The sequence below is a fragment of the Drosophila albomicans genome, chromosome 3, assembly GCF_009650485.2.
Source record: "Drosophila albomicans strain 15112-1751.03 chromosome 3, ASM965048v2, whole genome shotgun sequence".
Classification (NCBI taxonomy): Eukaryota; Metazoa; Arthropoda; class Insecta; order Diptera; family Drosophilidae; genus Drosophila; species Drosophila albomicans.
Window position 1 is genome coordinate 22,596,040 of NC_047629.2, and position 8,787 is coordinate 22,604,826.

Here is an 8,787-nt window from a genome sequence, read left to right on the forward strand (position 1 = left end):
GCAAGGACATCGCACAAAAAGAGAATAAATTAAAGAACAACTCAAAATATCCGCGGGGCAATTTGCAGTTGCTCTCAAACTGTGCATGGACTGCAAGGGGCGTGACTAGGGGAGCAGGTGGAGGAAGAGAAGGCTGCCTGGCTGGCTGATGGGTCGTATGTGTGTGCTCGATTTGCTTGTCTACGTCAGTGCAGCTGCTGTTAAGTGCAAGTGCAGCATCGCATCGATAGCAGTCCGCACACACATCTACAATTAAGCAAACATCACACACACACACATACACTTAACACACCACACACACACATACACACACATGTCCAGAGTGAGAGACAAGCGCCTTTGGCCTCGCTGCGTTTTAGCTGCCTGAGCTTGGCTCTCATCCGCATCCATATCCACATCCACATCTTCAGCCTCCATCTCTATCGCTTTCTCTTCGCTGCTAGATTTACACGCCCCCGCTTGCTGTGTCTATGCTCGAGCTACAGCAAAATAATTACTTTCATATCCAGCGGCAATTAAATTCATTTAGTTTGGCACCAATTTTCATCCAGCAACTACCACAACAACACTAACAACAACAAAAACGACAACAACTGCCTGACACGCTATTAAGACATTCATTCATTCATTCCACATTCAACGGCCTTTGCATGCTGGCTGTTGAACCTCGCCCCTCCTTCCCCCTCTTTCTTCTCCCTTGCTATTTCGCCCATCGTCTGGCCGAGCAACTCTAAACTATGTCAACTGTTAACTTTTTAGCCGCTGGCATTACGCTTGTATGGCTTACATATTTTTCAAGGACTCTACATAGTTTATCCATATACTGAAACACACACACACATATACATGTCCATTCACATACACACACATACAACAAGACACACGTATGGGTGAACAAGCGTTGAAAACGAGCAGAGAAATCGCTGCAGGAGCTGGCAAAGTCTCAACTTGAATAGTCGTGAAATGCTCAAGTGACAGACAGGATGATGGCAAACTGATTAAAGGAAGGAATATGCTCAATTTGTAGTTAACAATTAGTTGAACAGTTAACACACAAACTATGCAACAAAATTTCATGAATCAATTGCTCATTTTCGTTGTTGAATTGTGAATGGCATGGAAATAGAATAATGTAAATAATAATCTACAATTAACTGCAAATGTCAAAACTAAAAATATAATTCTCACCAAATGTTCTTATTTAAATAAGCATCTATCACCATAAATAGTTGTTCATATTAATAATAAACATGTCAAGTATTTGGGACATAAAATACCATGCAATTAGAATAGTTGCAAGTCATGATTATAAGTAAAGTATTCCTGTGTGTTTTGTAGTTTAACTTATTTGGTTTTAATCGAGTTTGACAACATTTTAATGCTATTTAAGGTTACTAATCAGTAACAATATAAAGAGTAGAATCTTAATTGAATACTATTAATCAGTAGCATTTTAACACCTAAATATTATTAATATTTCTGTCATGAACCAAAATAGCTTGACATTTAGAGTCAATTTCAGACAAGAGTAGGTAGTAATTGTTCAAGTTTTTTGTATTTGATAAAAAACGGTTGTTGAAATTGGATCCTTTTAATAGCAATACTTTCATAAATTCTTCTAACTAAATTTTATATTAAAAATAAGTTTTTTGAATATTAATTAAGTTAGTCAACCTGTACTATATTACATAATAATATTAAATAATCATAGGTTATCTATATAACAAACATTACGTACATGTTTTACTTACAATCTACACAAGGACAATAACCAATAATTGTTCAAGTTTTTTGTATTTGATAAAAAACGGTTGTTGAAATTGGATCCTTTTAATAACAATACTTTCATAAATTCTTCTAACTAAATTTTATATTAAAAATAATTTTTTTGAATATTAATTAAGTTAGTCAACCTGTACTATATTACATAATAATACTAAATAATCATCGGTTATCTATATAACCAACATTACGTACATGTTTTACTTACAATCTACACGAGGACAATAACTTATATCATTGACTAATGCTTTAACTGCTGGTATTCTTTAACTAATCGACAATTTTTTTAGTCAAAAAAAAAACACTGTTAAACATGACTAACTATGTTAGTGCCGTACATGTTAAATGTCTTATAAATATGTGTACAAATACAGAGTATTTCAAAGTCCATCAGCACTCTGAACCCGAAATCGAATTGGGTCTCATTATGAAAATAACTTTGCCCAATTTCCTCACCTTTCGCCGACCCTTGACAAGCGTTTAATTGATTCGAATGCTAATTAAGCAATTATAAACTGGCGTTAGTTGCGTTCAGCATTGCGTCATCGAAAAATAACTGTCACACTCAAATACGAACTGGCATTTAAGAGTTATTGGAATACTTGATAATATGGTAGGCAGGCAGACAGACAGGCAGGAAATCAGGCCGTCAGGAACTGCGTCAGTTGTGGAGAAACACACGCCCTAAGTGTCATTTTGGCTAAGGCGAAAAATTGATAAGTGCCCTGTGGTTGTGGCGGCCATTAACACGTATACACACCAACACACATTGACCGCTGACAGACACGAACACACACAGAGACAGAGAGATGGACGGAGAGACAGTTGTACGCACAATCAAATATATACAATAAGAAATATTTATTAGGAAGCAGAGACACATAACGAGCAACGCACACACACAGACAGTGGAACGTCAATCAAATATGGCGTCAAATAATCATTAAGCAGCACTCACACATACATAGAGACACATACACTCACACTCGAGCCGTGTCAATTTAAAAGGCAGCAGAGAAACAACTTGAACCGAAGCAAGAAATAAGTTTCTGATGGTGTGAGTGCAACATTGTGTGTGTGTGTGTGTGCTCAGCTGTCATGTAGTTGTCGTTGATTTGGTGGTAAAACTGATTTGTGGTTTAGGCACAAAAAAAGAAGGCGTGGCACCGCCTGCTTGTTGAAGACCCTCTTCAGTTGTGTGTCATTTAATAATTGCCAAATTTCATACTCCTAGACCACACACAGCACACAGCACTCACTCTCTGCTTTTTGAAAATTATTTCAAAATGTGGCATGCAACATGCTCTACGAATTGGATTCAATCGACGACGCAACAAAACTTGACTAACGAGCTGTGATTTTTAGCCAACAACACAAAAAAAAAATACCCAATGCGATTGACGTCAATTAAGTGGCATAAGGCGACACAACAAGCAGTCAGTTCGACAGTCAGTCAATCAATCAGTCCGTCAATCAGTCAATCAAACGAGTCTGAGAGGTGGCAGGTAGCAAGGGAAGAGAAGACGAGAGGAGAGCAGACGGACTGCTTCTGCTTATGGCATAGGCGGCTTTTGACACACATTCCGGGGGCACAGATTGATTGCCGCCACTCAATTGGCAACGCCACAGCAACACCAACAGCAACAGCAGCAGCAGCGGCAGCAACCTTATGGCCTGCCTGATCTCGACCTGACTCGGCTCAGCTTGGTTAACCGTCGCTCTGACGCCAGTTGCAGCTCGTTACACGCATCGTTGCACCAACGAGTGTTGCCTACTGTTTGCCTCCTTTCGATTTTTGTGTTGCTGCTGCTGCTGCTGCCTGACAAGCGATTAGAATAAATTGCAACAAGCCGGCAAAGCGACAGGACTTGCAGCACAGCCACACAGCCACACAGCCCAGGATATTGGCTTAACACATGCATTTGACACAAGTGTTGCGGCGTTCCCCCCGAACTCCTTTCCCTTCCCCATCTGCTTGAACAAGCTCTCAATATCTCAATATGTGTGTTGCCTCCATTGAGTGTTGCATGTGTGTAATCAATTTTAGTGGCGTCGCAAACTTTTTCAATCCGTTGCCATTCAATTAAAATTTCTCGCAACAACTTTCCGGCTCTTAAGTGCGGAACACACATACTTCTACATATATATACACATTTTATACACTATTTGTATAACTATAAATTGCTTTGACTGGCTTTTTATTGGGTTGATTCATCTGCCTGCCAAGTCAGCTTGATGAATTGCCACTCGAGCACACACTCGCCTCGTATCTGAGAATTCTGATTCAATTGCAGCGAAGGCAATTGTCGATACAATCAAAATACAACTCGCAGTCAGGATGAGCTGCAACATAAATCACGAAGCGTTATTAGTGCTATATTATGGCTGACAGATGCAGTCTCAGAATATGGCTACTAAAATAACATATTCGACTGAATAATGCTTCCTTTTGCTGTTAACGAAATTGTAAATATTAAAGTTCAAATAAATAAAGAAATGAATTTTATTCTCTTTCAAACTGTTGGTAAATAAACTTCAGCTTACTCACAAATATTTATTTAAATTTGAAATATTTTCTTTCGAAAAACCTCAAATTGTTTTTGCATCTAAATTGAGCTAAGCTTAGAGACATTTTTCTTTAATCAATTAGCTCTCTAAAAATAGAAATGTTTATTTATTGATGCCCTTTTGCAAATGCATTACAAATGATTAAAATACTTTCAGTGCGCATTTCAAAAGTAAAATTAAATTGAATTTTCCCCTTTTGTGATAACTGAGTGACTGAATGAAAATGTTTTGCAGACTTTACGATTGCACAGATAACTTGAGAAGATGTCCAGTTTGCTTCTTTTTTTCGGGCAACCAGTTGAATTCTGCTTTGTCATGCTTAAACACACACATACGCACACAAACACAATGTATTGTAATAATTTTCCGGGCAGGAAAATGACAAAGGCCTGACGTGAATTGAGGAAGAAGTTTTCTTTTGTGCGGCCAGACTAAATTGAAATTCTATGCAAAACTTAATCAAAAATTGTTTAACAATGCACAAGACGCACACATACATACACACCGCCACACACACATACGCGTACACACACACACAGGCGCACACATCATAAGCACTTGAAAAATGACATCAAACTTTAGAAGAAATTGAAAAATAATAACAAAAAGTTACCTTGGCAGCGGCTGCTGCTGCTGCTCTTGGTGTTTGCTTCCTATTTGCTCTGCTACTTCTGGTTGTTGTTGTTGCTGGTTGTTGGTTGGTTGTTTGTTATCAAGTTGTGGTGGTTGCTGTTGTAGTTGTAGCGATGAGTTCTTTTTTTTTGCTTTTCTTTGTCTTGCTTTTAATTTATCTACAAGCCCGCAGCTCCTGGCACCTGGTGAGCATGTTGTTGCTGTTGTTGTTGTTGACGTTGCTGCTACTGATGTTGTTACTGTTGTTGTTGCCGATGTTACTTCCATTATTCAATCTGATGGCGTCTTGATGCGCCCTCTACGTCCCTTTCATGTTGTTGTTGTTATCAGTGTTTGTGTTTGCATTTTAATAAAACACTGGCGCTACATCACATCGCGTTTGGGCCAAACTTGATGGCAGAGTCAAGAGCTAAATCTTATTATTTTATCCTTTGTTATTGCATTTCCAAAGCCGAGCACTGGGCTTATGCATATATCCTCGCAACCACTTCTCTCTCTTCTCTTCTCTCGCTTGGTGGTGTTGTTATCATAAATCTGCATGCTGTTGTAGCTTATGGCATGCTGACTAAAGCTGAATCACAAGCTCAGAGGCTGAGAGGCTGGTCTCTGATTTTGATTCGGATTTCTGTTTGCCACTTGAGCTCGTCGGCTGGCCGAAGCAACGTCATATGTCAACTGCATCAATATTTGCATTTTGATTGAAACTTGCAAGCAGCAGCAAGAGCAGAAGCAGGAGCTGGCGCTGGAGCTGGAGAAGACAGACTGTGTCTGTCATTTGCATATTGCTTGCTCGAATTGTGTCTTAGTTAATCCTTTGACTGCACACTTTAAATGTGTTCGACTTTAAGACATTTTACAATTTGAGCGGAGGGGGGAACGAGATTCACGTGTCAATAGCAAATGCAGTTATGCTGTTAATTTCACTTACATTGCACATTAAATGCAGGCAACACAACTGCCAACAACTGCAAATAGCCAAATAGCCAAACAGGCACAACTACAACTACCAAGCTGGCAAAACTGTTTAGGCCACAAAAGCTATTTGCCCATAATCAGTTCAAAGTGCCACCAGACCTAGCTCAATTCTAGCTCGAACTCCTGCATCCCATTGTCATTGATGTGGGTCTTAACAATGTTGTTGCTGTTGTTGCAGTTGTTGCTGTCTGGCATTGTCGTCGTTGGGCTAAATTAGGTCAAAATGCGTTAAATATCCCTTGCCCAAAATGCCAAATTAAACGAGTTCACCAACACAACAGCAACAGCAGACGGATTTTGGCCATTTTCAAGCTAAAATTGCAAACGAAAACATTTGTTTATCAATTACTTTGTTTGGCTGCGAATAATACTTAATAAATAAATGCAAACAAAAGTATTTGTTTACTCTTTCATTAGCTTAAATTGTTCGCTGAAATATTTAATTCAAAATTTTGCAAACAACTTTAAAAGAATTTAAATTAAAAATTGATTTAAGCATTGACCGCAACTTTTCTTGGTGTAGTTTTTAATACATCTTCTTTGCGTGAAGTTTTGCATTCTCAAATTTCCGCCAAGTTTAGCCCACGGATTTGCAACGTTAGCCAACACTGGAACTTGCAAGTGCCTCTGATACTGTGATATCGATAGCTTGCACTATTGACTTCAATCCAAGGCAATCGCCTGCTGTTATGCTATGAAAATTAATTGGCACTTGTAAGTGCATAGGCATTTACACACACGATACCAAACACACCCACTCACAGACATACACACACTCGCACAGACACACACGCCTGCCACAATGAGATAATTTGGGCTAATTAAGCTGAGACTTGGGTCACATATCGACAAAGCACACAGGGGCACAACACAAACAATAACTACTACAACAACAACAGCTGCATTTAATAATTATGAAATTTTTCAATTATTATTAACTTGCTGCAAAGCCATTAGAATGCCGCGAGTTTGTCCTTCTTCCCGCTCGAGTGAGCATTTCATTTGCCTCCCCCACACCCTCGGGCGGGTTTATCGTAATTAATTTTGCGGCTGTTGCTTGTGGCCTCATCTCCCATCTTCCGTCGTCGTTGTCGACTGGCGTTTCATTAGAAAGATTGTTTATTAAAAAAATAAATAGCATAAGAAGTACAATGTCGAGAACAAAACGACGAGCAAGCCACGACGCTGTCAGCGGCCTGTCCCGCTGATGGCCAAGTTTATCTTTTGCATATGCGCGACTCCCACAGCTTCCCCCTTATCACTGACAGCCAGAGAGTCAGAGAGAATAACCCGACTGAGCAGAGGACACTCCGACTGAGGATGTAAAGAGACAAGGCAGAAGGACTCACGACGACTATCTTGAGCATAATCATAAAAAGTTATGCGCTTGCTAATTTGATTAATGGCATTTCCTTGGCCGCAATCCAAATTCGTAATGACTCTGGCTAGGAAATTATTATTACTTCTAATTACAACAGACAACAGACAACTTCATTAAGCCAACAACAGCAGTAGCAACTGAGGCAACAGCAACTGAAGCAACTGAAGCGACAGCGGAACTGCCGAGGCATTAAAACAATCGCATCTGGAAATCAAGTGCCGTAAATCATAAAATCTAATTAATGTCTGCCAAGGCTATTCACAACCGCGAATCACACACACATACAAAAACACAACCACAAAGCCACACACACACACCTATAAAAAATATCGAAAAGCATTGAACACTTCAATTTCATGTTGCGTATACGCCACGTTGCCTTATCTGAATTGACATGTGTGTTTTTTACTATTTTCGCTATGGACTAAAAAAGAGTCGAACAAAAATAATTAAATCTACTGCATATTTTATTTATATTTTTATTAGAATCTGTACCGCAAATCGGTTTAGATTGAATTTTAATAAACAATTGCAATTGACAAAAATTCACGACGTACCAAAAATTGTTTATTCAAGCGTTTGCACTCGCTTTTCATTCAATTTTCATTGGAGTTTATGGCCACACACGGCCACAGTCAAAGCGACTTTGTTTTCACATAAAATCAAAATCAAACACTATATACATTGCCCCTTTCACCCAAATTCATCTCTTCTTTCCCCCTCTAGAGCAGAGCCACGAAACTTTCCGATATGCCAAAACAATGAAATATGCAATGCAAATATGTCAATGGAAAAAAATATTATACGTAAAATGCAAGCAGAAATGTTTACGAAATTTAAACAAAAACGTTTTGAAAAATGTTCAATTAACGTTGTAAAATAGAGTTCATGTTGCAATTCAGTTCACTTCTCTCAAATCAATATCAAATATTGTATGCCAAGGATTACAAACTACCAAAAAGAGACAATTAGGAAAATTGTGAAATATTATTAAAAAGAACCATTAAAATACTGAGAATTAAATTGTGTGAACCTGCAAAAAGAGAATGTATATTTTAAAAATGATTTGATTGAAATCTCAGAAATTTAATACAGCAGAATGAAAGGTTTTAATCTTGTTCTCTTTTCAATGAATATCAAATATGTTTAATACATGCATCAGAATTAAGTACAAATACAAAAGATACAATATTTGAGATATGAAGTATTGTTCAAGCCGACAATTTAAAAGTTATGAATTAAATTATGTTAAATGACATGAAGGCTGCTAAGACTCTGTGAGAGTAGTTTTAATTTATAATTAGACTTGATGGAAATCTTAGCAGATTGTCACCCGTTGAAAGGTATTGATATTGCTTCTCAGAAGTTTGCTTAGCCTGAAGCAGCTGCACAAGTTGTGGCTTATCTTGTATTTGAAGTCTGTCTCCCATATTGTAGGCTATTAGCAA